Here is a 27,947-nt window from a genome sequence, read left to right as displayed (position 1 = left end):
AATCTTGCCTCCGAATATGACTGCTCAAGTCTAAGCTTCTTGAGATATGCTGTTTCGTAGATTTCGAAGTTTTGTTTTTAGAAAACTTAAATTTGAAAACTTAAATGCTTTATGAAAAACTTCTGCCTGGAAACATTGATGCATATCTTACAAGCTTTAACTTTTAAACAAGAAATGATTAATTTACAGTTCCGCTCAGAAATCATAGAAAAATCATCCGTCACAGTTTCTCTCAAATTAACGAGAAAAACAAAAGTGTTAACTTCGTATACATATACTGGAGATAGAAAGTAACGCTACTAAATAACTTGCAGGATTTTTTGAATTTCCTTGAAGAAAGCCTCCAAACGTGAAATTTTTTTAAAATATGTGTGGAAACAACCTTTTTTTATCATAACTAAAACTGTTTGATCAAATATAGTTTGCAGAAAAATTAAATTTTAAGCCATTGAAAACTTGTTTCAGAAAACTGGAATGTGGAATTTTGAACCAGATTCTACCAGTGAGTACGTAAAATGCTCATTTGGTTTTGGTAATTTGTTAATCTGAAGAAAGCTTTTGTGCACCGTTCTACAAAAAAAACTTAAAAAAGAAACTGAAAGCTTCAAACCAGAATATGTCAAAAAAAGTAGTTTTTCAGAATTTGGCTTTGATTTTGGCTTTCATTTTAACTTTTTGTACCAGAAAACGTTTTTATTTGAGATAAACAATTGCCTCTACCAAAGCCAAGTTAAGAACTACTACTTTGAAGAAACCTAAAAATGGTTATGCTTTATTAAAAAATTATTTTTTCAGTAAACTAGTTGCGTTACTTTTTTTCTCCAGTATAAACCACCTCAATTTTTATTAGCTTCTGTTTCGGTTTGTTCTTTTTCTTTTTGCGGATAAACATTCCTTGCCAAATTTGTTTATGCAGTTCAGTTGAGTTAGTCTTTTAGTTATGGGGAAAAATTTAAACAAACAATTGATTTTTTTATCGATATTGGTATTTATAAGTTTGTTTTTGGGTTCAACGAGAGTACCAGTTACAACGTTTATAACACGACAGTATTCAAAACTTAACAGTGTTGCCCAGAAAACAAGAGACTTGTTATACAGCGCCAAAACTCGAAAAGAAGACATTATTAGAAAGGCCAGAAACAAATGTTTGAAGCAAAAAATGAACCCAGATGAGAATACGAACCCAGGAGCCCCGATAGCTTTTATGCCTTCTGGAGTTGACATGATAAATGAGAAATTAACAAGTTTTGAAGGATGCAAAACTGATCTGAGAATGTACCGGGTCCTGTTCATATTAAGCCGTGTTCAAAGTTTCGAGCAGCGATCTGTCATCAGAAAAACTTACGCTAATTTCACCAAATACTCCAGCGGTAGCTTAAAAGGAAACTGGACGAAGTTTTTCTTACTGGGCCGGCCGCAAAACGATGATGAAAAAGGAAAACTTATGAGCGAAATTTCTGTTCACAAGGATATAGTGGTATCAAACACAACAGATACCAGAAAACAGAAGGGATCGACTATAAAATACTTGATTGGTTTGAAGATTGCTTCTTGCTTTTGCCCAGATGCAGATTATTTGATAAGAGCTGACGACGATAGTTACATTCGATTACAACAAACTGAACGAGTTTTGAATCTAGTGCAGAAGGAGGCGGACACTCTGGCTGATGATCAGCGACAAAAAAATCCAAGCGAGCAGCAACAAGTAAAAACAGCTGGAACTCATGCTAGATTTTACACTGGCCTTGGTTGTCGCAGCGACAACCCAATGAGCAGGGGTTACTGGGCAGTTACGCGTGACGAGTATCCAGAAAAAAAGTATCCATTTAACTGCAAGGGTGGGTTGAACATTCTCTCTATGTCCGCCGTCCACGAATTGGCAATAGATTGTCCACGGCACTGTATTGGCCACAGCTACGTCAATAGAAAACAGTTCAAAAACAAAACCTGTTTGTTTTGGATTGACGACGTTTTTATGGGATCGTGCGTCTCGTTCACTCAACGCGATAAAACTAAAGCGATAGCGCTCAAACACAAGTGGGGAGTCTGTATTCAACAACTGAATATGACACAGTCCAGAAATGCTTCGAATGATCTGGTCGCCCATGGCAATCAATACAAAACACCAGCTGGAATGATGAAAGTGCACAATTATTACCATGATCGAAAATTAGTGTATTAGTCGGCTGACTTTCCAAAAATTATTTAAAATTATTAAAATTATTATCCAAATTTAAAATTATTATCCAAAAAAAATAAATTTACTCAAACACTTTTTATCAGTAAAGCTTAAAGTGCATTTTTACAAGAGAAATTTTTCAAACTGACAAAACCAAGAGCGGATCCAGAATTTAATCTTTTTTGGGATAAAGACGCAAAGTTTTGGGTTTGGTCGGGCGAAAACTGATGGTATGAAATAGGACCAAGGGGACCCATTTGGGCGGAGAGGGGGTCGCCACCTAGCTTCCACCAAATTACTGATTTGAAAAAATCTGATTTGAACGCCAGGGTTTTGAACAAGAGTTAACCCATTTTTCAATTGAAATGATCAATTGGTCATGCTAAATGATCAATTGGTCATGCTAAATTTTGTCATCATGGTTTTGGTTTTAAAGGTGTTTACTTAATTTTACAATTCATAGAAAAATACTGGATAATCTAAAGATTTGAAAAACAATCAAATTATATACTTCTTTTATAATCAGGGGTACATATTTCATGATGGTTATAGAGCTTACATGCACTATGGTACCAAGAAAAGTAGATACAACAAAAAAATGATGCATTGAAAGTAGATACAACAAAAAATGCATCGAAAAATGCATTGAAAATGCAATGAAAATGCACTTTTTACAAATGAATTCCTATCAGTTTTATACATTTCAGTAGCACAAACTAGATAAAGAAATTAAATGAGAATAGCCAGTTGCCTTGCAACTAGCACAGAATGTTCGACCATATTCATCAATAGCTGCAGAAAAAAACTGTGTTTTTTGTGCGTGATGTAATAAAAGTATGTGAATTAAAGCCTAAAATTCAGACATATTCGACACATGTATAAAAAAAAGCAAGATGGACGAAAGTTTTTGTCAGAAAAAGACTTAAAAAATAGACAAAAAAATTTAAAAAGTGATCGTGAAATAAACGCGAAGGGTATCAATGTTATAAGTATAATTACCTACGTTTTCATTAAATGTTACAGATAGTGAAGCGTATTCCGCTGGTCGATCAATTTAATAAATTTCACTTCTAACCAAAAACGAAAAAAAAAACTTATATGTAGGTTTTTAATCAAACACTGTAATTCTGACTGAAGCGATTTTCCGCTGAAGTTAGAGTTTAGTGAATTATTTAGCTATACATCTGTAATTAGTGAAGTTTCTAAATTTGAGTTGAGTGAGAGCAAAGCGATTTCCGCTGAACTCTGAAATTCATCTCTAATCTGTAAAATTGATCTTTTTTCTCAAATTAAGTATCAAAATCAAATAGAGCGAAGCATGCACTCCTCATATATCTATTTTTTTCTCAATGTTTTCAAATCTAAAACAAACAATTTTTTTTTATCTATCTCATGTAGTTTTGAACGCAGACAATTACATATGACGCTTTTTGCACATTAAATAAATATAACTTCTTGCGACAAACATTTGAAATAAAACAAATGGCAGTTCTGGAAAATTGGCCAAAGACTTAAAACAAATTAAGCCAAAATGTTTTTTCTACAAAATATACGCTCTATTGGAGAAAATTATGATGAAATGGATGTACTGCTTCAGCAACAAAAACTGAAGCTTATTTTTGTTGTTCTAACAGAAACTGGCTTAGGGACATATCTAATCTTAACATTTTTTGACAAAATGATTTCAAGCACGTAGCTAAAAGTAACAAAACCAAAGGTAGGGATGGATGAGTAGCAATTCTTCCTAGGGTAGAAAACGTTTTAAAGATCTTGAAACGTACAGCCTCAAAAGAAATGCAACTTCTTACGGTCTCGACGATCTGTAACAAACATAAATTGTTTCTAACTGCAGTTTAGAAGTCGCCCAGTGCAAAAAAAAACGAAAATTTCCTTAAGTTATATTGACACATGTGTTTGAATTGAAAATTGACACTAAAGATAAACATATAAGAAAAGGAGACTTTAACATAGATTTATCGGTTGTGACATAAGATAGCACGCAACTCCTTAAAAAACAGAACTGCTTATTTCTAATCTGATATCCGAGCGAAATAACAGCACGCGTGTTAAACAGAATTCTCAAAAACCATAGATTCGGCCTTTGCAAGTTTTCCATGCAGCAGTAGAATTATTGAACACGCAATCACTGATCGTTATGGTGTTGAAGTTGACTTCAACATAGGACGCATAAATAGTTATGAAAACGAAGAATTTTACGGTAGAAATTATGGAAAACTACAAAAGCAGGAACTCAAATTTGAGATCAACTGGTTTTTACATGAAACCGAATCGAAATTGAGTTTGAAGATAGTGCAATTGGTACTGATGAAAAAATTGAGTTCCTACAGCAGCAAGTTCACAATACTCTGGATGCAATGTTGCCGCTGTCCAAAAAAAAGACCAAATCAAAAAAAAAGCTGGATAACTAATGATATCAAAAATTCGAGTGTTAAAAAAAATTACTAAAAGCGTATCAAATCAGGGTACTTTAGAGGCAAAGCAAAAATTTAGACGGCAAACCGTCAAAATCAAAAAAAATGGTAGCAGAAAATAAAAAAGAATTTTATAATGGAGTATTCTTTGAAAACAATGGACAACCCAATAAAAAAATTTTTGATTATGTGAACGAAGTTAAAGGCGATTATGAGAAACAAATTTCAAATACGGAAGAAAATCCTATAACTGCACAAGAATTGAACGACTATTTTGTCACAGTCGGTCCAGAGTTGTCATCTGATTTCAAAAACAGAGTGATTTTTCCTAAAAATATTGCAAATACAAATTCTTCGTTTCTGTCACAAATTGATGAACAGGATGTTTGTGACACAAAAAAGCAACTGCCCAACAAAAAATCTGAAGATGACATGGGTCTGTCAAGTTACCTAATGAAAAAAATTAACCCTATTATAACAGCTCAATTGACTTTTATTTTTAACCAGATAATTAGCGAAGCAGTTTATCCCAGTTAACTTAAAACAGCAAAAATAGTTCCAATTTTCAAAGCAGGAGACAAGTCACTTCCATGCAATTATAGACCTATTTCTTAAATTCCTGTTATAGGAAAAGTTTTTGAAAAACTGTTATCGAAACGAAATATAAATATTTTTAATCAGTTTGACGTGTTAAGCAATAAACAGTTTGGATTTCGCAACAGACGCTCTACAATTGATGCTATTGTGGAAATTTCAGGGGTTCTTATTGAGAGGAAAAACACTGATAAGTTGACGCACTGCACACTCTTAGATCTATCTAATGCTTTCGATACTCTTGATCATAACATTTATTCATAACCTTACGGGCTGAGAGGCGTTCCTCTTAATTTACTGAAATCTTACCTCAGCAATAGAAACCAGTATGCCTTTCATTCGAACAATTGTTCAACAACAGAGAAACTTCATTGTGGGGTACCTCAAGGTTCTGTTTTGAGTCCCCTACTTTTTCTTGTTTATATCAATGATCTTCTCATTATACCACAGCACAGTGATTGTATTCTTTATGCGGATGACACTATTATTCTTGGAACACTCAACGAAACTGAAAAACTTAAAACAGATTTGAAATTAATATCCGAATGTCCAATGGATGGAAAGTAATAAACTTACAATAAACAAAGGAAAAAAAACACAAATAATGATCATTAAAAGAATTTTAAAAGTTTGAAAGTTTTACCTGGAACCATAACACGATAAAACTAAAAAGTGCAACTAAATACCTGGGATTAAAATTGGATCAAAAAGTTACCTTCAACCAACATTTTGAATCAATAAAAAAAATGCAATCGATTCATATCCGTTTTTTATCAAACAAGACATATTCTCAGCTCATCTGTTCTCATTAGAATTTACAAGCAGTTTATACAACCAATATATCAAAATGTTGTTTTATCATACGGAGTTGCCAATTAAATTTCTTTGAAAAATTTGCAAGTACAACAAATTTTTTTTTAATTCGAATTGCATTTTGTCACAAAAGAACAGAAGAAGTAAGGACTATAAGAAAAACGCAGAAATACGAACTGCTAAAATTACTCTCTAAAGTAATAAGACGAGAACAGGAAAATGAAAACGTGAATAATTTTATTTCAAAACAAGAATTAGACAAATCACTCGATACCACTAGTAGAATAAAATCACAAACTACAAAAAAAATTAACAGGAAATAACAAAAAATTAATATCTATGCGAATACGGATACTATATATTTCTCTAATTATTTTTCAATATGAATATCATTAGAGAAGTTTTAATCGAGCCTAACCAGCCTATAGACAACCTTATGCATAAAATCAGAGATACTTATTTAATTGATTGCGACTACATCAACAATTGGTTTTGGTAAAAAAAGTTTTGAGTAGTTTTTTTAATAACTGTTAATAAAGCGAACACCCAAAAAAACACCGTGCTAACTGAAATAAAACAAATCATATAAAATATAATTTTCATGTCTGCTTTTCTTTGCTTGTAAATACTACTGCAAAAATGAATCAATTAGATGCATAATAAAAGAACTGTAAGATTTTGAAATTTTTTTATAGTTTTATAATTTTTTTTGTATAAAAGTTACTTAGATTAAGCATTCAGTTCCATACAAGACAGTACTTAATAGAAAGTTCTCAGCGGCGCTTCAATACGTTGAATTACCTTCTGCGCTTGCTCAAGTTGGTGCTATATCAATAATAAGTTCTCTAGATTATTGGCTTATTGCACTACTTGAAACATATTTATAACAAGTTTTGAAGTTTTGTATCCTAAAATGTCACTAAGAAATGTAAAAAGTAATTCTACTGGAGTGAAACAAAAGTTTCAGTGCTGGAAAAAAAGTTCCAAGGTTTGTCCTCCTTTTATAAAAATCCTTTATAAATCCTATTATCAGCCTACTCGCTGAGTTTTTTCGCTCGCAAAGTGACTAAAAGCTAAAGGTTTCTAAACGAATTCTCTCAATCATTACTGGGACAAGTTTTCAAAAAATTTTAACGTCGTTCGAATCACAAGTGAATATGATGTATTACTCGACCCAGTCCGATGATTATTTGTGGTCCTTAATTTTGCGTGGAAAAATTACTGCACTGAACAACAAAAGATAATCCATTTTTCATTTGAAATGCTCAATAATAATTGCTAAAAAAGGAACTTTGTTAGGAAGTTTTTTTGAGTGGTTTTGGTTTTAGAATTTTTTCAATGTTAACGCTTTCATAGAAAAATAGTGCATTGCCTAAAGTTTTGAAAAAAAAGTCATGACAATTTGATTTATAACGTGGAAAACGTGGAGAAAAAATTATTGAAAGTGAAACAAATTGAGCCTAAAAATGTTTCCAACATGAACAAATTGATGAAAAACGCCTTTTAGTTGTTAAAGAAATGGAAGAATTATCATTCAACAGTTTGCAGACCTGGAGATGAGTGATTTTCGAAACGGTGTTTCAGCGTTTTTAGCTATTGGTATCTTGGTATATTCTATAAATAACTTTTGAAGTATTCGTATACATATTATATAGTGTAGCAAAAACTGCAAACTTTTTACTTCGAGGCTAAGAAAAAAATCTTATCAACATTTCTGCAGCATATTGTTTGTTTTGTTGTCTTGAAATCAAAACAATCTTAGTACTTAGTTAATGGGAGAATAAAAATGCTCAAAATGAAAGGGCAAAATATATCAGATTTTTGTTTGTCATTCAATTTGTCTAAATCAGTCTCTTAGAAAAAAATATTGCTCCTTTTTGACATAATTGTTTCACCTCATTTTGTATTCAATCTTGATGCAGCGACCGAAGTTGCAATAGCCAGTATTGTGTCGTGAAACACTGAAGCTTACTGTTTCACTCACCAAATGGGGAGTACCCTAACCTACTCTTGTTTTTAAGTTGCAAACTTGTTTTGCTGTAAGGTCAAAGCCAGCCTACATTTAAAATTTTTCACATCACAGAGACAACTTTCTTTTCAATTTTTGTGAAGTTCGGACCAGGATTGAAAAGGGGTATAATATAATATCATGAATCTTAACGAGGTTTTTTACGTAAGTCAAAGCGATTCGAAGAAAAACCGAACGCGCAGCAATAAAAACAGTAATTTAGTACTAAATCGTTGTATGTAAACTTGAATTTTGCTGCATTCTGATTGGTCGAAAATTCGCTGCAAGTAATCTACTTAACAAAACCCCCTTTTCTTGAAGGGGGGAGAGATGGTTAAGTAGATCCAAGACGGCTACTGTATAATGTTTAATTCAGATGCAACTATATGATCCAACAACATGAAAAATACTGCATCTTTTGTTTTAAGTGAATCCAGACAGCCTAGAGGTCTGCAATGTCAAGTGGCAGGTCTTCAGACAACGAACTCAAAATCAAGAACTTTACATAAATAAAAAAACATGCCTCTATGTCAGTTCACGGCAAAACTTGAAAAATTTCATTTCCAGACCTCTTACAGCTATGCACGGCTTTTTTGCTGCTATACTTTACTATTGTTAATATAGACAGAATTTTATAAAATGAAATAGCAGAGTTCTATTTTGCCACAACTGATGAGACAATAGTTACCTAGTTAAGCGTTCGGAACGCTTGCCAATAAAGCGTTCGGAATGCATATTACCACTCCTCATGTCATATTGGAATGATTTTTGAACGCAAAAAACATAAATCCAGAACAGCCAAAACAATCACAAGTAAAAAGTGTTATCGTTTTTGAGCATGGAAAAAGTCTTCACTAAAAAATACAATGGGATCGTCAAAACGTTTAACAAAAATTTCAAGATATGGTCAAGGGCGGAGGGAGATTAGGAGCCCTAGTACAGGCAGACTTGTATTTTCAATTATTTTCTATGATTTGTGAAAGACATGAAAAATTTATCAATTTCTTTCTATTTCTATTTGGCAAACTTTTGTGATCGGAGGAATTTCTATTGCCCACAAATCAAAATGTGGAAGTTTTGATTCGTAAAAATAAACTAGAGTCATGAAATAGCAATTTATGCTCCCGAATATTTTAGAATAGGTTTTTTTCTGATCGCGAAATTTGCCGAATGTTGTTCTAGTCGAATGTTGTTTAAAAACTGGGTTAAAAAAGGACGCGGCCCTCAATTTGGAAGCATCAGACGCTTAAGAGTGCTATATTTCTCAAAATCGACTTACCTTAACCGCCACTTGATCCAGCTTTACTGTGAACGGTGACGTTGCTGCGGCAAAACGAACGCTTGTGCTCGCTTGACTGTCATCTGCTTTTCTTGCAGCAAAATTCTAGTGTGAACTGAATTTCCTACGAAAACAAAATAGCCTACTTTAAAGCAAATTGTTTTTAATTTTCCAGTTATAAGGACGACAAATAGAGATCAGTTATATACAGAAAGGTTAAGCTTTAATTATCTGGAGGAGAAACTGTGCAAGCTTTTGGAGAAGGTCCTCCAACTGAGCCATCAAGGTTTAGGCTCATGGAAAGGCCGGAAAACGTAAGAAAACAAAGGATGTGGGAAAAATTTGGATGAAATCACATTGTTACGAAATCAAGTTAAGACTGATGAAAAAGAAAAAACATTTTAGACGACACGTTTTCAATCAAAAAGCATCCGTTCGACCACAAAACAAGGACACTTAATGAAAAACATGGGTAATTTGCTTCATTTTTTAAGGAGGGCATCAATTTTAAGGAGCCACCAAATTTTTTGTAAGGTTGGTGATAAGGATGTTTCTGCTAGATCAAAATCATCACTGCTGTTCTTGGATTCAAAAGTGCTGCAAAAAAGCCAAAACAAACCAACCAACAGTTTCAATTGAATCTTGTATATTAAAAAAAAGAATGTTTGCTGTTATCAGCCCTATTAATAGAAAGCAATAGCAAGATAGCAAGAAACTTTTCATCTACATAGCAAGAAAGTTTTCATCTATATAGCAAGAAAGTTCTCAGCAATAGCAAGGAACCTTTCATCTTTCTTACAATCTATAGAAACAGTTAACTAACCGATTGCTCATTTCAATCCAAACAACTGTAAAATCAGACTTTCTGGATGAATTTGGAGCTCTCTAGCCAGATTCTTTTAAAAAACCAACTGATAACCCGGGTTGACCTCCATACACCGAAAATGCTTATCATACAATTCCATATATCAAGTGTGTGGGAAAATGCTTGTCATACAATTTTCAAACAATTTCTAAAAATGGTTGAAAACTGGTATAAACTCATTTCTGTGGCTGTTTGATTCTAATAAAACAATCTGGTGATAAAAACTGAGGTTTTCGTTTTTTTGAAAAAAATGCTTATCATACAATTCCCATATATGGAAATTGTATGACTGGAATTTTTTTGATGGCGACACAAAAAATTTTCTAAGTAATTTTGAAAATTTAGCCCAAAAATTTTTTTGTTTTTTTTTCAACCGCAAATCGATTTTCGTACGCAAACAAACATTTTTCGAAAAAAAAAATTTTGCATGCAAAATTTAATATTTTGTGTGCATAACGTAGTCCTGGATACAATAAAATTGGCTTTTATTTTCTTTTTATTTAATTTTTTTTTTCAAAAACGCTGAAAATTCCTCTTTCTTTTGTATGGGGTGTTAATGTACGCCTTGATCAATGTCTGATAATTTGAAAATTCAAAATTTTAATATAGTCATCATTAAAAAATTTTGCCAAAAAATAAAAGTTTGTTACTTTTGTTATATAAATTGTGAAAGACAGCCAAATTCAGGTCGTTTTCTATGCATTGTACATTCAAGACCGTCCAACCTTTGGTGTTTTGAGTAACCAAGGTCTTTGTCACTTGTGTTCGGTTGCAACTACAACCGAAAATTTTTCAGAAACTAAATTTAGAAAGAAAAAATCAAAATTTTTGGTTTATGGGAAAACACCTATCATACAATTTTCATATATGGAAAAATGCTTATCATAGAGTTTTCATACAATTTTCTGTACGTATGGAATTGTATGAAATTGTATGACAAGAAGTTTCTCATATATGGAAATTGTATGATAAGAAGTTTTGGTCAACCCGGGAATTGAAGATTATGTTGCTCAATGAGTAATTTGACCTGAATTTTATTTAGCTCAATAGTGAGCGATAGACATTATTACCTAATTCTGGTTACTGACTGGTAAGCACTGAGGTTTCTCTCTCGTATCAGTTGTATAATTTTTTGAATGGTGAGTCAAGTGGTTGGTAAGAGTAGCGGATTTAGGAGGGAGCGCGCGCCGAAAAAACGCGATTTTTAAAAAGTGTCTAGAAACGCCTTTTTTGGCTTTTTTTCAAAAATTTGCCTGCAGCGCAGAAAATTTGGTCAAGTTACGGTCTTTATAGTGTTTTGAGAGAGCTCAGAAAATCAATTTGGTCAAGCTAAAAAAAAGGTCGACAAAATTTTCTTTTTGAAAATCCGCCCCCCGCAAGAAATTCCTAGATTTGCGCGTGGTGGGTAACAAAACCTTTTCGCACTATCAAAGTTATGGTATAAAAGATAATGTCTCTCTTTCTCATTGTTCTTGTTCTGTTTTTTTCTTGTTCTAATTACGCTTGTATCTCCAACTAAGTATCCAGAAAACAGCTATCAGAACCGAAAGTAATTGAAAATAAAACTTTTTTGTGCAAAAAACGTGAAATTGACGAACTCTCAAAACCTTTTCACAAGGACCAGCATCACGGAGCATAGTATGGATCGCCTCACGAAATCACTCATACTCCAAACTAGCATACATTTGGGCTGGACTCCGTTTTCCAGTAGCTAACAAACACAATTTTGCTGGATACTTCGGACAATTTTTACAGTGATGACTGAGCCCGAAAATGACCAAGCTTGAAAAGTGTTATTTGATCAAGGCTTTCCAAAGTTTTTGATTTTGTCAAAAACATTCCCGATATACAAACGTGGAATAAATTACTTTGAAAGCTATTTGACAAAAATTAATCCAAAAGACTGAAGTTTTTCCATGCTAATTAGATGTCTTAGAACGAAAAAAAACTTTATCCTAACTATCAAAAAATGATGCGAAAACACTGTCGTGTTAGAAATAAAATTTTTGTCTTTTTTACAGAATTATCGAACAATTTAAACAGGTTGAACTATGATGATTGCTGAGAAAGTGGTCAATTAGATCGAATCTCTTGATCATGAAGTCTCAATTATAGAACTGCTACCAGTTTAATCAAACTAATCAAATCAAGAGTTTACAGATAAATTGTACAGTTCGAGTTTCCGAGGGATCAATTGTAGGACTTTTTTCGTTTCTACTTAACATCAATGGACTGGTTCAAGCTCACAAAACAAATCCAACAGTATATGAAATACAGAAATTTAGTTAACAGAAAACAAACTTACAACTAAGATAGCCGCTAGCCAGAGGCTGATTTAGGGGGGGGGGGGTTTGGACGCCCTCTCTCCTCAGAGATTCGACCCCCTATCGACCCAAAGAGTCCCCCTTTGTTCTATTTTTGACATATCCACTTTTGGTAACAGACAATAAAATTTTTCTAGGGGCGCCTTTGGCGCCAATTTATAAACTTATACTAATTTTGAGGGGGAGCGCGCGCCGAAAAAATGCAAATTTTTGGTCAAAATTTTCCAAAAAGTGCAAAATAGGCATAAAAACAGCTCTTAACACAATTGACTAAAAACGCTAAATGAAATAAATGAGAAACTAAACATTTTTAAAGTATATTTGCAGAAATTTTTTGGAATTTATGCAAATTGTAATCGCAACATGGCGCTAAAACCTTGAAAATTTGTGCAACTTGAATTTTGAAGGCCTAATAAAAATTTCCTGGAAATTATGCAAATTGTAATCCCAACATGGCGCTAAAAACCTTGAAAATTTGTGCAACTAGAATTTTAAAGGCCTAATAAAAATTTTTTGGAATTTATGCAAATTGTAATCGCAACTTGGCGCTAAAAACCTTGAAAATTTGTGCAACTAGAATTTTGAAGGCCTAATAAAAATTTTCCATATATATATATTTACCATAATGTCCATAATATTTACCATTTTCTATATATTTACCATAATGTCCTTCTATAATACGCCTGCTTGCTCGCTTTTATTGCTCGAAATAAATTAAAAATAAAACTCTTCAAGCCGATTTTTCTCGACAAGGAAATTAATATTTTTAGATATAGTTCGAGTCTTGACCAATAAAAAATTTTAATTTGATTTATCACTCGACCCAGTCTAATTAATATTTGTGATACTTGCTTTTGCGTTGAAAACAAATAAAACTAAAACACCCGATTACAAACTTACTCCCAGTTTACAATGGAAAGAACTATTAAAAATGATTGTATATAAATTAAGGAAAATAAAACTTTATTTCTTGTCAAACAAAAAAAATTATCAAAATGGAATATTTGCGTATTTGTAAGTATCTGTAAGTATTTGTTACCGCAACAACTTTGACAACTATTGCAACTATGGCAAATATTGCAACTATTGTAACAATTGCAACTATTGCAACTATTGTAACTATTGCAACAATAGCAACTATCGCAACTATTGCAACTAGTGAGGAGTTTGTCAACCCCGACACGAAATGATGAGGAGAAGCGACAGAGCGATAAGACCGCCGTCTTATTTTGGTTTTTGTGATCACTCGGAAGTTAGTCGCAGAGAGTTAGTGACGATGAACAAGAGGATTCATACAACGAAACCGAAGACAAAATAGAAAATGACGAACATTATACTGGGGCGACTCAACAGCTTCGTGTTATGACCCTCAGTGAGCAAGACCATTATCCTGTCGTACCCATTACAGAAAACGTCACAAACTGTTTGTTTGACGCCTTTGGAGGGTCTCTCGACATATCTAAGGAAGTTCAAGAAACTGAATGGGGGAACAGATGGACTGTGAGTGTGAACCTCCAAGGCAAACTGTATTTAGTCCCGGGAAAACATTGGCCGTAAATACGTTGATCTTTTAACGAAAGAAATCTGCCGATTGAACCAAAACGAATGTTCAGAACGACTTCTTGTATTCAGCCGATTAATCTTACAGCGCGACCCAATGATAAAAACCACACGTGATGTGACAGCTTTGATAGGAAGACGACTTGAAGACTGGGAAAATAGTAAGTTCAATATTCTACTACAAGAAGCCAAACGATGTTCACAAAAACAACCTAGGAAACCTATGAAAAAAAAACAGATCTGAAGACGAGCACACCGCAGTGGTTTTTGCACGAATGATTATGGAAGGGAAAGTTCGGTCTGCCATGCGTTGGTTGACAAGCAGATCTGGCGGAGGTTTGCTCCATCCAAATGACGAAGTTATTCATTCCACAACAAAAACAAGAAAATTAGTCATTGACATTCTGAAAGAAAAACATCCCGTAGCAAAACAGTCAAAAGAAAAAGCAAGAATTCAAGTAGACAGCTTGCCTGAGTTAGAAACAGTAATCATAACTTCTTCTTATAGAAAAATTTGCGATGTCAATGCACGGTGGAGCCGGACCTTCAGGAACAGATTCGGAACATTGGAAAGACGCATTTCTTCGATTTGGAGGACACAGTTCGGCTTTGAGAGACGAAGTGGCAGCGCTGATGACAAAGATAGCTAACGAAATTATTCCATGGAACCAAATACGAGCATTGATTTCAGGTCGTCTGATAGCTTTGGACAAGTGCCCCGGAGTTAATTCCATTGGCATAGGTGAGTGTTTGCGAAGAATAATGTGTAAATGTATGGCCGAAGCTACCAAAAAAGATCTCGAAGAAACCTGTGGATCTCAACAACTAGCTTGTGGTGTGAAAGCAGGAATAGAAGGAGCTGTACACACAGTGGAGGAGTTGTTTAATAGCACCAAAGAGGACGGACATGGTCTTCTATTGATGGATGCTTCAAATGCATTCAATGCATTGAACAGGGAAACGGCTCTATGGAATGCTAGAATACTTTGGCCAAGGTGCTCACGATTTCTTTTCAACACTTATAGAGGGTATGCGCCGCTAATTGTTGCAGGAACGACAGAACTTCTTTTCAGTAGTGAAGGCACTACACAGGGTGATCCACTAGCGATGTTATTCTATGGTGTTTCATTGATGCCATTGATTGAATCACTCAAAGACCGAGATAAGTATTTACAAACATGGTATGCAGATGATTCGGGAGCTCTCGGCGCACTAGAAAACCTGGTTGAATGTTTGTCATCTTTGACTGAAAACGGCCCGAAGTATGGCTATTACCCAGAGCCAAGCAAAAGTTATTTGGTTGTTCACCCGAACTTTGTTGAAAAAGCTCATCAATTGTTTGACAGGTTCGGCATCAGAATAGTTGAAGGTAGAAGATATTTGGGCGGATTTATTGGCTCTGATCTCGAGAAGATGTTGGAGGAAAACTTTTTGCCAAGCTTACAAGGAACTTCTAGTGTCACACACTCAGATCGTGTTTTGTATTCACTTCCTGTCAAAAGAGGGGGACTAGGTGTGCGAAATCCAATAGAAGGTGCCGAACTAGCATTTTCCACTTCGCGCGAAGCAACCGACTGTCTCGTGAGTTCGATCCTTCTTCAAGATGATTTCGACCAAACTCTACACAAAACAAAGATGAGAGAAGCAAGAAAAAACCACGAGGAGAAACAAAATGCTGTGGACAAAGATAAACTCGATGAATTGCTTGCAGTTTTACCAGCAGATCAGAAACGGGTAATCCGGAGAATAATCGACAACAACTGTTCCTTGTGGCTAACTTCGCTGCCCTTGTTGAAAGATAATTTTGATTTGTCAGCCACATAGTTCAGAGACGCTCTATGTGTCAGGTACAGAAAACCACTCAAACGTTCTTTTTCGAGATGCGATGATGTCAACAAGATTTTGACTTACAGCATGCTTTTTCTTGCAAGAAGGGCGGACTGGTAACACTACGACACAACGAAATAAGAGCCGCAATGGGCGATCTTGCTTCAATTTTGTGGAAGGATGTGAAAAGAGAACCTGTCGTAAAAGAACCAGATGTAGAAAATGGAACCCCGGCACTAATTGCAGATCTTTCAACTCGTGGAGTTTGGGATAGACAGTCGGCTGCGTCGTTCGACATCCGTGTTACAGACACTGACGCTCCGTCTTACCAAAACCGCAATCCCATGAATGTACTGAAAACTGCAGAGATTGAGAAGAAAAATAAGTATGGACCAGCTTGTGAAGAAAAGCACATGTCTTTCACTCCACTTGTCACTTCAATAGATGGTGTTTTGGCACTGGAGTTCACGTTTTTCCTCAAACCACTAGCAGATGGTCTGGCATCAAAATGAGACCGCCCATATAGTCATGTCATGTGCTGGGTGAGATGTAGAATTTCATTCGCTATACTAAGAGCAACAAACATTTGCATCAGAGGCACAAGATCCAAATGGCAATCCCTCGGCGTTGAGGACGGTTACACAATTGGAATGGCATTCTAAATATTCACACGCTGTTAACTGGGGCTTTCATCGCGCATAACTGACTCCTATGATATTAGAATTTCGACTCGACACCATTTGCATATTATTTCGAAGAATATGAGAAGTTTGAAGATAAAACACAGGATGACAACAGTGAATAAGCAACGAAAAACTTTTCCTTGCACCATTCGAAACCAATTTATTTTGATTTTAAGTTAAATTTACAATTTTCCTTCGTTAACTAAAAAAAAAATTGTAAGAAAAAATTTCCGAACATACTGCAGAAACAACAAAAAATGATTGCGATTAGTCGAACAAAAATTCGAAAAGTAAGGGTGCTGAAATTTAAAAAAAAGCTTTTAGATTTATCAGCTGAAAAAAAATAGGTTCGTGAAGGAATTATGAAAATCTTCAAATAAAAAATTCAATTGCAGATTTGAAATTTTCACAAAATCATTAAACTGAAATAAATATCTACTAGAAGATAAACAGATCAAAACATTACACCAAAGTTTTGTCGTAAATAAATTGGGCAGAAAAGTGAGCGGCTCATTTTTTTAAGGCTGTCAAACAAGATTTTCAAATTTGGTTTCACATCATACATTTCCCAGCAAGAAAATTAGCTAGCGCTGTTTATAAAGTTAGTGATTTACGGCTGCGCGGTATTGCTTCTTATGCAAATAACTTTTTTGATTGTTTCATGAGCTTCATTTTGAATGTCGCGAAACTACTGTCGTCTGGAAAAAAATTGTCCTTGTACTCTAGTCATTGCATCCAATTATTAATTTTTATTCTACATAGCGTATTAATTTCAAATTTCTCGAAAATGGTCTTGGATGCTTTAGGGTTTAACGCCCTATTAAAAACGGTCTATTCTTTTGGTAGCCTTACAGTAAACATTCGAACCAGCCGAAATGTTACTGCCAAAATCTTTTGTTTTATGCTCGGTTTGCTAACAAATATTTCATTCTCACTAGCGTGTGTCTAGCACCTACAGCGAACATGAACCAATTGATGAAAAACATGAACAAATTGATGAAAAACGCCTTTTAGTTGTTAAAGAAATGGAAGAATTATCATTCAACAATTTGCAGACCTGGAGATGAGTGATTTTCTAAACGGTGTTTCAGCGTTTTTTTTAGCTAGTGGTATCTTGGTATATTCTATAAATAACTTTTGAAGTATTCGTATACATATTATATAGTGTAGCAAAAACTGCAAATTTTTTACTTCGAGGCTAAGAAAAAAATCTTATCAACATTTCTGCAGCTTATTGTTTGTTTTGTTGTCTGGAAATCAAAACAATCTTAGTACTTAGTTAATGGGAGAATAACAATGTTAAAAATGAAACGGGCAAAATATATCAGATTTTTGTTTGTCTTTAAATTTGTCTAAATCGGTCTCGTAGAAAAAAAATATTGCTGCTTTTTGACATTAATTGTTCCACCTCACATTGCATATAATCTTGATGCAGCGACCGAAGTTGCAATAGCCAGTATTGTGTCGTGAAACACTGAAGCTTACTGTTTCACTCACCAAATGGGGAGTACCCTAACCTACTCTTGTTTTTAAGTTGCAAGCTTGTTTTGCTGTAAGGTCAAAGCCAGCCTACAAATAAATTTTTCACATCACTGAGACAACTTTTGCAATTTTTGTGAAGTTCGGATCAGGACTGAAAAGGGGTATAATATAATATTATGAATCTTTACGAGATTTTTTTCGTTAGTCAAAACGCTTCGAAGAAAAACCGAACGCGCAGCTAGTTCCGGTCAGAACATCAAGGCTATAATTTTATAAGTTTCAAAGAGTCGTTGTTAACCCACTGACTTCAACTTCACGCGGTGAATCAAACTTAAGAAGTTCGAATTTTTCAATTATTGTGTTTTTGCCGACATATTGTAACTTCCACAAAAAAAAACAATTTTAGCTTAAAACAAAATCAAAAAACTTTGGTTTGAGATGCGCAGTCTTGTTTGTGTCAACTTTCGAATGAAATAGTCAAACACTTTTGCTTGGGGTTGCTTGTTTTGCCTTAATCAAACCAATTTTGAAAAATATAAAAGTATGTGTGCTGATAGGTCTCCTCAACTTTTCAAGAGTTCTGATGTACGCACGAAAACAGCGGATATACTTTATACTTAACAATCTCCCCCATATTGTATCTTCTAAAGAATATCAGCCCCTGTAAATAAAAATAGTAATTTAGTACTAGAGCGATGTATGTAAATTTGAATTTTGCTGCATTCTGATTGGTCGAAAATTCGCTGCAAGTAATCTACTTAACAAAATCCCCCTTTCTTGAAGGGGGGAGAGATTGTTAAGTAGATCCAAAACGGCTACTGTACAAAGTTTAATTCAGATGCAACTATATGAGCCAACAACATAAAAAATACAGCATCGTTTGTTTTAAGTGAATCCAGAGAACCTAGAGGTCTCAATGTCAAGTGGCAGGTCTTCAGACAACGAACTCAAAATCAAGAACTTTACATAAATCATAAAAACATGCCTCTATGTCAGTTCAGGGCAAAACTTGAAAAATTTCGTTTCTAGACCTCTAACAGCTATGCACGGCTTTTTTGCTGCTAAACTTTACTATTGCTAATATAGACAGAATCTTATAAAATGAAATAGCAGAGTTTCTATTTTGCCACAACTGATGAGACAATAGTTACCTAGTTACGCCAAGAAGAAGTTCGGAATGCATATTACCACTCCTCATGTAATATTGGAATGATTTTTGAACGCAAAAAATATAAATCCAGAACAGCCAAAACAATCACAAGTAAAAAAATGTTATCGTTTTTGAGTATGGAAAAAGTCTTCACTAAAAAATACAATTGGATCGTCAAACTGCTTAACAAAAATTTCAAGATATGGTCAAGGGCCGAGGGAGATTAGGGGCCCTAGTACAGGCAGACTTGTATTTTCAATTGATTTCGATGATTTGTGAAAGACATGAAAAAGTTATCAATTTCTTTCTATATCTATTTGGCAAACTTTTGTGATCGGAGGAATTTCTAATGCCCGCAAATCAAAATGTGGATGTTTTGATTCGTAAAAATAAACTCGAATATTTTAGAATAGATTTTTTTCTGATCGCAAAATTTGCCGAATGTTGTGCTAGCCGAATGTTGTTTAAAAAATGGATTAAAAAAGGACGACGCCCTCAATTTGGAAGCATCAGACGCTTAAGAGTGCTATATTTCACAAAATCCACTTATCTTAACCGCCACTTGATCCAGCTTTACTGTGAACGGTGCCGTTGCTGCGGCAAAATGAAAACTTGCGCTCGCTTGACTGTCATCTGTTTTTCTTGCAATAAAATTCTAGTGTGAACTGAATTTCCTACGAAAACAAAATAGCCTACTTTAAAGCAAATTGTTTTTAATTTTCCAGTTATTAGGCCGACAAATAGAGATCAATTATCTACAGAAAGGTTAAGCTTTAATTATCTGGAGGAGGAGCTGTGCAAGCTTTTGGAGAAGGTCCTCCAACTGAGCCATCAAGGTTTAGGCTCATGGAAAGGCCGGAAAACGTAAGAAAACAAAGGATGTGGGAAAAATTTGGATGAAATCACATTGTTACGAAATCAAGTTAAGACTGATGAAAAAGAAAAAACATTTTAGACGACACGTTTTCAATCAAAAAGCATCCGTTCGACCACAAAACAAGGACACTTAATGAAAAACATGGGTAATTTGCTTCATTTTTTAAGGAGGGCATCAATTTTAAGGAGCCACCAAATTTTTTTGTAAGGTTGGTGATAAGGATGTTTCTGCTAGATCAAAATCATCACTGCTGTTCTTGGATTCAAAAGTGCTGCAAAAAAGCCAAAACAAACCAACCAACAGTTTCAATTGAATCTTGTATATTAAAAAAAAGAATGTTTGCTGTTATCAGCCCTATTAATAGAAAGCAATAGCAAGATAGCAAGAAACTTTTCATCTACATAGCAAGAAAGTTTTCATCTATATAGCAAGAAAGTTTTCAGCAATAGCAAGGAACCTTTCATCTTTCTTACAATCTATAGAAACAGTTAACTAACCGATTGCTCATTTCAATCCAAACAACTGTAAAATCAGACTTTCTGGATGAATTTGGAGCTCTCTAGCCAGATTCTTTTAAAAAACCAACTGATAATTGAAGATTATGTTGCTCAATGAGTAATTTGACCTGAATTTTATTTAGCTCAATAGTGAGCGATAGACATTATTACCTAATTCTGGTTACTGACTGGTAAGCACTGAGGTTTCTCTCTCGTATCAGTTGTATAATTTTTTGAATGGTGAGTCAAGTGGTTGGTAAGAGTAGCGGATTTAGGAGGGAGCGCGCGCCGAAAAAACGCGATTTTTAAAAAGTGTCTAGAAACGCCTTTTTTGGCTTTTTTCAAAAATTTGCCTGCAGCGCAGAAAATTTGGTCAAGTTACGGTCTTTATAGTGTTTTGAGAGAGCTCAGAAAATCAATTTGGTCAAGCTAAAAAAAAGGTCGACAAAATTTTCTTTTTGAAAATCCGCCCCCCGCAAGAATTTCCTAGATTTGCGCGTGGTGGGTAACAAAACCTTTTCGCACTATCAAAGTTATGGTATAAAAGATAATGTCTCTCTTTCTCATTGTTCTTGTTCTGTTTTTTTCTTGTTCTAATTACGCTTGTATCTCCAACTAAGTATCCAGAAAACAGCTATCAGAACCGAAAGTAATTGAAAATAAAACTTTTTTGTGCAAAAAACGTGAAATTGACGAACTCTCAAAACCTTTTCACAAGGACCAGCATCACGGAGCATAGTATGGATCGCCTCACGAAATCACTCATACTCCAAACTAGCATACATTTGGGCTGGACTCCGTTTTCCAGTAGCTAACAAACACAATTTTGCTGGATACTTCGGACAATTTTTACAGTGATGACTGAGCCCGAAAATGACCAAGCTTGAAAAGTGTTATTTGATCAAGGCTTTCCAAAGTTTTTGATTTTGTCAAAAACATTCCCGATATACAAACGTGGAATAAATTACTTTGAAAGCTATTTGACAAAAATTAATCCAAAAGACTGAAGTTTTTCCATGCTAATTAGATGTCTTAGAACGAAAAAAAACTTTATCCTTACTATCAAAAAATGATGCGAAAACACTGTCGTGTTAGAAATAAAATTTTTGTCTTTTTTACAGAATTATCGAACAATTTAAACAGGTTGAACTATGATGATTGCTGAGAAAGTGGTCAATTAGATCGAATCTCTTGATCATGAAGTCTCAATTATAGAACTGCTACCAGTTTAATCAAACTAATCAAATCAAGAGTTTACAGATAAATTGTACAGTTCGAGTTTCCGAGGGATCAATTGTAGGACTTTTTTCGTTTCTACTTAACATCAATGGACTGGTTCAAGCTCACAAAACAAATCCAACAGTATATGAAATACAGAAATTTAGTTAACAGAAAACAAACTTACAACTAAGATAGCCGCTAGCCAGAGGCTGATTTAGGGGGGGGGGGGGGTTTGGACGCCCTCTCTCCTCAGAGATTCGACCCCCTATCGACCCAAAGAGTCCCCCTTTGTTCTATTTTTGACATATCCACTTTTGGTAACAGACAATAAAATTTTTCTAGGGGCGCCTTTGGCGCCAATTTATAAACTTATACTAATTTTGAGGGGGAGCGCGCGCCGAAAAAATGCAAATTTTTGGTCAAAATTTTCCAAAAAGTGCAAAATAGGCATAAAAACAGCTCTTAACACAATTGACTAAAAACGCTAAATGAAATAAATGAGAAACTAAACATTTTTAAAGTATATTTGCAGAAATTTTTTGGAATTTATGCAAATTGTAATCGCAACATGGCGCTAAAACCTTGAAAATTTGTGCAACTTGAATTTTGAAGGCCTAATAAAAATTTCCTGGAAATTATGCAAATTGTAATCGCAACATGGCGCTAAAAACCTTGAAAATTTGTGCAACTAGAATTTTAAAGGCCTAATAAAAAATTTTTGGAATTTATGCAAATTGTAATTGCAACTTGGCGCTAAAAACCTTGAAAATTTGTGCAACTAGAATTTTGAAGGCCTAATAAAAATTTTCCATATATATATATTTACCATAATGTCCATAATATTTACCATTTTCTATATATTTACCATAATGTCCTTCTATAATACGCCTGCTTGCTCGCTTTTATTGCTCGAAATAAATTAAAAATAAAACTCTTCAAGCCGATTTTTCTCGACAAGGAAATTAAAATTTTTAGATATAGTTCGAGTCTTGACCAATAAAAAATTTTAATTTGATTTATCACTCGACCCAGTCTAATTAATATTTGTGATACTTGCTTTTGCGTTGAAAACAAATAAAACTAAAACACCCGATTACAAACTTACTCCCAGTTTACAATGGAAAGAACTATTAAAAATGATTGTATATAAATTAAGGAAAATAAAACTTTATTTCTTGTCAAACAAAAAAAATTATCAAAATGGAATATTTGCGTATTTGTAAGTATCTGTAAGTATTTGTTACCGCAACAACTTTGACAACTATTGCAACTATGGCAAATATTGCAACTATTGTAACAATTGCAACTATTGCAACTATTGTAACTATTGCAACAATAGCAACTATCGCAACTATTGCAACTAGTGAGGAGTTTGTCAACCCCGACACGAAATGATGAGGAGAAGCGACAGAGCGATAAGACCGCCGTCTTATTTTGGTTTTTGTGATCACTCGGAAGTTAGTCGCAGAGAGTTAGTGACGATGAACAAGAGGATTCATACAACGAAACCGAAGACAAAATAGAAAATGACGAACATTATACTGGGGCGACTCAACAGCTTCGTGTTATGACCCTCAGTGAGCAAGACCATTATCCTGTCGTACCCATTACAGAAAACGTCACAAACTGTTTGTTTGACGCCTTTGGAGGGTCTCTCGACATATCTAAGGAAGTTCAAGAAACTGAATGGGGGAACAGATGGACTGTGAGTGTGAACCTCCAAGGCAAACTGTATTTAGTCCCGGGGAAACATTGGCCGTAAATACGTTGATCTTTTAACGAAAGAAATCTGCCGATTGAACCAAAACGAATGTTCAGAACGACTTCTTGTATTCAGCCGATTAATCTTACAGCGCGACCCAATGATAAAAACCACACGTGATGTGACAGCTTTGATAGGAAGACGACTTGAAGACTGGGAAAATAGTAAGTTCAATATTCTACTACAAGAAGCCAAACGATGTTCACAAAAACAACCTAGGAAACCTATGAAAAAAAACAGATCTGAAGACGAGCACACCGCAGTGGTTTTTGCACGAATGATTATGGAAGGGAAAGTTCGGTCTGCCATGCGTTGGTTGACAAGCAGATCTGGCGGAGGTTTGCTCCATCCAAATGACGAAGTTATTCATTCCACAACAAAAACAAGAAAATTAGTCATTGACATTCTGAAAGAAAAACATCCCGTAGCAAAACAGTCAAAAGAAAAAGCAAGAATTCAAGTAGACAGCTTGCCTGAGTTAGAAACAGTAATCATAACTTCTTCTTATAGAAAAATTTGCGATGTCAATGCACGGTGGAGCCGGACCTTCAGGAACAGATTCGGAACATTGGAAAGACGCATTTCTTCGATTTGGAGGACACAGTTCGGCTTTGAGAGACGAAGTGGCAGCGCTGATGACAAAGATAGCTAACGAAATTATTCCATGGAACCAAATACGAGCATTGATTTCAGGTCGTCTGATAGCTTTGGACAAGTGCCCCGGAGTTAATTCCATTGGCATAGGTGAGTGTTTGCGAAGAATAATGTGTAAATGTATGGCCGAAGCTACCAAAAAAGATCTCGAAGAAACCTGTGGATCTCAACAACTAGCTTGTGGTGTGAAAGCAGGAATAGAAGGAGCTGTACACACAGTGGAGGAGTTGTTTAATAGCACCAAAGAGGACGGACATGGTCTTCTATTGATGGATGCTTCAAATGCATTCAATGCATTGAACAGGGAAACGGCTCTATGGAATGCTAGAATACTTTGGCCAAGGTGCTCACGATTTCTTTTCAACACTTATAGAGGGTATGCGCCGCTAATTGTTGCAGGAACGACAGAACTTCTTTTCAGTAGTGAAGGCACTACACAGGGTGATCCACTAGCGATGTTATTCTATGGTGTTTCATTGATGCCATTGATTGAATCACTCAAAGACCGAGATAAGTATTTACAAACATGGTATGCAGATGATTCGGGAGCTCTCGGCGCACTAGAAAACCTGGTTGAATGTTTGTCATCTTTGACTGAAAACGGCCCGAAGTATGGCTATTACCCAGAGCCAAGCAAAAGTTATTTGGTTGTTCACCCGAACTTTGTTGAAAAAGCTCATCAATTGTTTGACAGGTTCGGCATCAGAATAGTTGAAGGTAGAAGATATTTGGGCGGATTTATTGGCTCTGATCTCGAGAAGATGTTGGAGGAAAACTTTTTGCCAAGCTTACAAGGAACTTCTAGTGTCACACACTCAGATCGTGTTTTGTATTCACTTCCTGTCAAAAGAGGGGGACTAGGTGTGCGAAATCCAATAGAAGGTGCCGAACTAGCATTTTCCACTTCGCGCGAAGCAACCGACTGTCTCGTGAGTTCGATCCTTCTTCAAGATGATTTCGACCAAACTCTACACAAAACAAAGATGAGAGAAGCAAGAAAAAACCACGAGGAGAAACAAAATGCTGTGGACAAAGATAAACTCGATGAATTGCTTGCAGTTTTACCAGCAGATCAGAAACGGGTAATCCGGAGAATAATCGACAACAACTGTTCCTTGTGGCTAACTTCGCTGCCCTTGTTGAAAGATAATTTTGATTTGTCAGCCACATAGTTCAGAGACGCTCTATGTGTCAGGTACAGAAAACCACTCAAACGTTCTTTTTCGAGATGCGATGATGTCAACAAGATTTTGACTTACAGCATGCTTTTTCTTGCAAGAAGGGCGGACTGGTAACACTACGACACAACGAAATAAGAGCCGCAATGGGCGATCTTGCTTCAATTTTGTGGAAGGATGTGAAAAGAGAACCTGTCGTAAAAGAACCAGATGTAGAAAATGGAACCCCGGCACTAATTGCAGATCTTTCAACTCGTGGAGTTTGGGATAGACAGTCGGCTGCGTCGTTCGACATCCGTGTTACAGACACTGACGCTCCGTCTTACCAAAACCGCAATCCCATGAATGTACTGAAAACTGCAGAGATTGAGAAGAAAAATAAGTATGGACCAGCTTGTGAAGAAAAGCACATGTCTTTCACTCCACTTGTCACTTCAATAGATGGTGTTTTGGCACTGGAGTTCACGTTTTTCCTCAAACCACTAGCAGATGGTCTGGCATCAAAATGAGACCGCCCATATAGTCATGTCATGTGCTGGGTGAGATGTAGAATTTCATTCGCTATACTAAGAGCAACAAACATTTGCATCAGAGGCACAAGATCCAAATGGCAATCCCTCGGCGTTGAGGACGGTTACACAATTGGAATGGCATTCTAAATATTCACACGCTGTTAACTGGGGCTTTCATCGCGCATAACTGACTCCTATGATATTAGAATTTCGACTCGACACCATTTGCATATTATTTCGAAGAATATGAGAAGTTTGAAGATAAAACACAGGATGACAACAGTGAATAAGCAACGAAAAACTTTTCCTTGCACCATTCGAAACCAATTTATTTTGATTTTAAGTTAAATTTACAATTTTCCTTCGTTAACTAAAAAAAAAAATTGTAAGAAAAAATTTCCGAACATACTGCAGAAACAACAAAAAATGATTGCGATTAGTCGAACAAAAATTCGAAAAGTAAGGGTGCTGAAATTAAAAAAAAAGCTTTTAGATTTATCAGCTGAAAAAAAATAGGTTCGTGAAGGAATTATGAAAATCTTCAAATAAAAAATTCAATTGCAGATTTGAAATTTTCACAAAATCATTAAACTGAAATAAATATCTACTAGAAGATAAACAGATCAGAACATTACACCAAAGTTTTGTCGTAAATAAATTGGGCAGAAAAGTGAGCGGCTCATTTTTTTAAGGCTGTCAAACAAGATTTTCAAATTTGGTTTCACATCATACATTTCCCAGCAAGAAAATTAGCTAGCGCTGTTTATAAAGTTAGTGATTTACGGCTGCGCGGTATTGCTTCTTATGCAAATAACTTTTTTGATTGTTTCATGAGCTTCATTTTGAATGTCGCGAAACTACTGTCGTCTGGAAAAAAATTGTCCTTGTACTCTAGTCATTGCATCCAATTATTAATTTTTATTCTACATAGCGTATTAATTTCAAATTTCTCGAAAATGGTCTTGGATGCTTTAGGGTTTAACGCCCTATTAAAAACGGTCTATTCTTTTGGTAGCCTTACAGTAAACATTCGAACCAGCCGAAATGTTACTGCCGAAATCTTTTGTTTTATGCTCGGTTTGCTAACAAATATTTCATTCTCACTAGCGTGTGTCTAGCACCTACAGCGTTCAAAACAGATTGCCATGTTTGACTTTTTTGAAATTAGCTGCAACTGAATAAAAAGCATTTGATGCTTACTAGCTTTCATTTTCTGTTTTTTTTTTTTCAAATCAAAATTTTCAACTCTAAGTGGTAACTGATTTTTTAAAGAGCCAATTGCTGTAATTTGCCTATAATTTTCTTACCACAAAAACAAAATATTTTTTAAAAAAAAGTTATTTTTTTTTTCGAATATTGAGATTGAGTGATTGGGTCGACTGATATATCATAATAAAGCTCTTTGAGTCATGATTCGGACGACATTAATATACTTTCAAAAAACTCTCTCGTTGTCGAGAAAAACTAGTTTGAATTATCCGAAAGATTTTTCTGTCTGTCGATGAGTAACGACTGGAAGGGCTTAAAATGATAATTCATTCAAACCTAATTTGAATCTATCACCTATTTTGAAATATAAGAATTAGATTAACATTAGCCTATTGTAACCTAACCCTTGCTCGCTTAAAATTTTTTAGAAAAAATCATTCCGAATTTTTTTTCGTCACCAAAATTGTTTTAAAATTTCTTAATGTCTGTCGAATCAGTCACGACTGATCCCTTGCAGTCCTGACTGATTTGGAAAACAATTTTAAAATTTCAAAACATTTTATTGTGTCGACAAAAATTTGGTATGATTTTTTCTAAAATGCTATATCATTAAAACTATTGCAATGGTTTTTGTGGTACCAGATTCTGCGTGAAAACGACTAGAGTTCCGATGACAAAAGTCGTAAAACTGAAGATCCAGAGACAAAGCTGCGTTTCGCAAACAAGCGCGAGAAAGCTAAAAACAAAGTGAAATCAGAGAAAAGCAAAAACTTGAAAAATAAAAAATATAACGAGATAGACAGAGATAAAGAATCTCGCGTCCTCACATCTGGGCCCCGAT

General features: G+C 35.0%; 1 protein-coding gene across 1 annotated transcript in view; it reads right to left on the bottom strand.

Annotated features, from left to right (window-relative positions):
• The window catches only part of LOC134845548 (RNA cytidine acetyltransferase-like), a 142,215-nt gene that overhangs the window by 48,903 nt on the left and 65,365 nt on the right, over positions 1–27,947 (bottom strand). The gene's annotated exons all lie outside the window — the stretch shown is intronic.

This window comes from Symsagittifera roscoffensis, chromosome 5 (assembly GCF_963678635.1).
Source record: "Symsagittifera roscoffensis chromosome 5, txSymRosc1.1, whole genome shotgun sequence".
NCBI lineage: Eukaryota > Metazoa > Xenacoelomorpha > Acoela > Convolutidae > Symsagittifera > Symsagittifera roscoffensis.
Note: the sequence above shows the minus strand (reverse complement) of the source record. Positions and strands in the feature narration are given on the sequence as shown.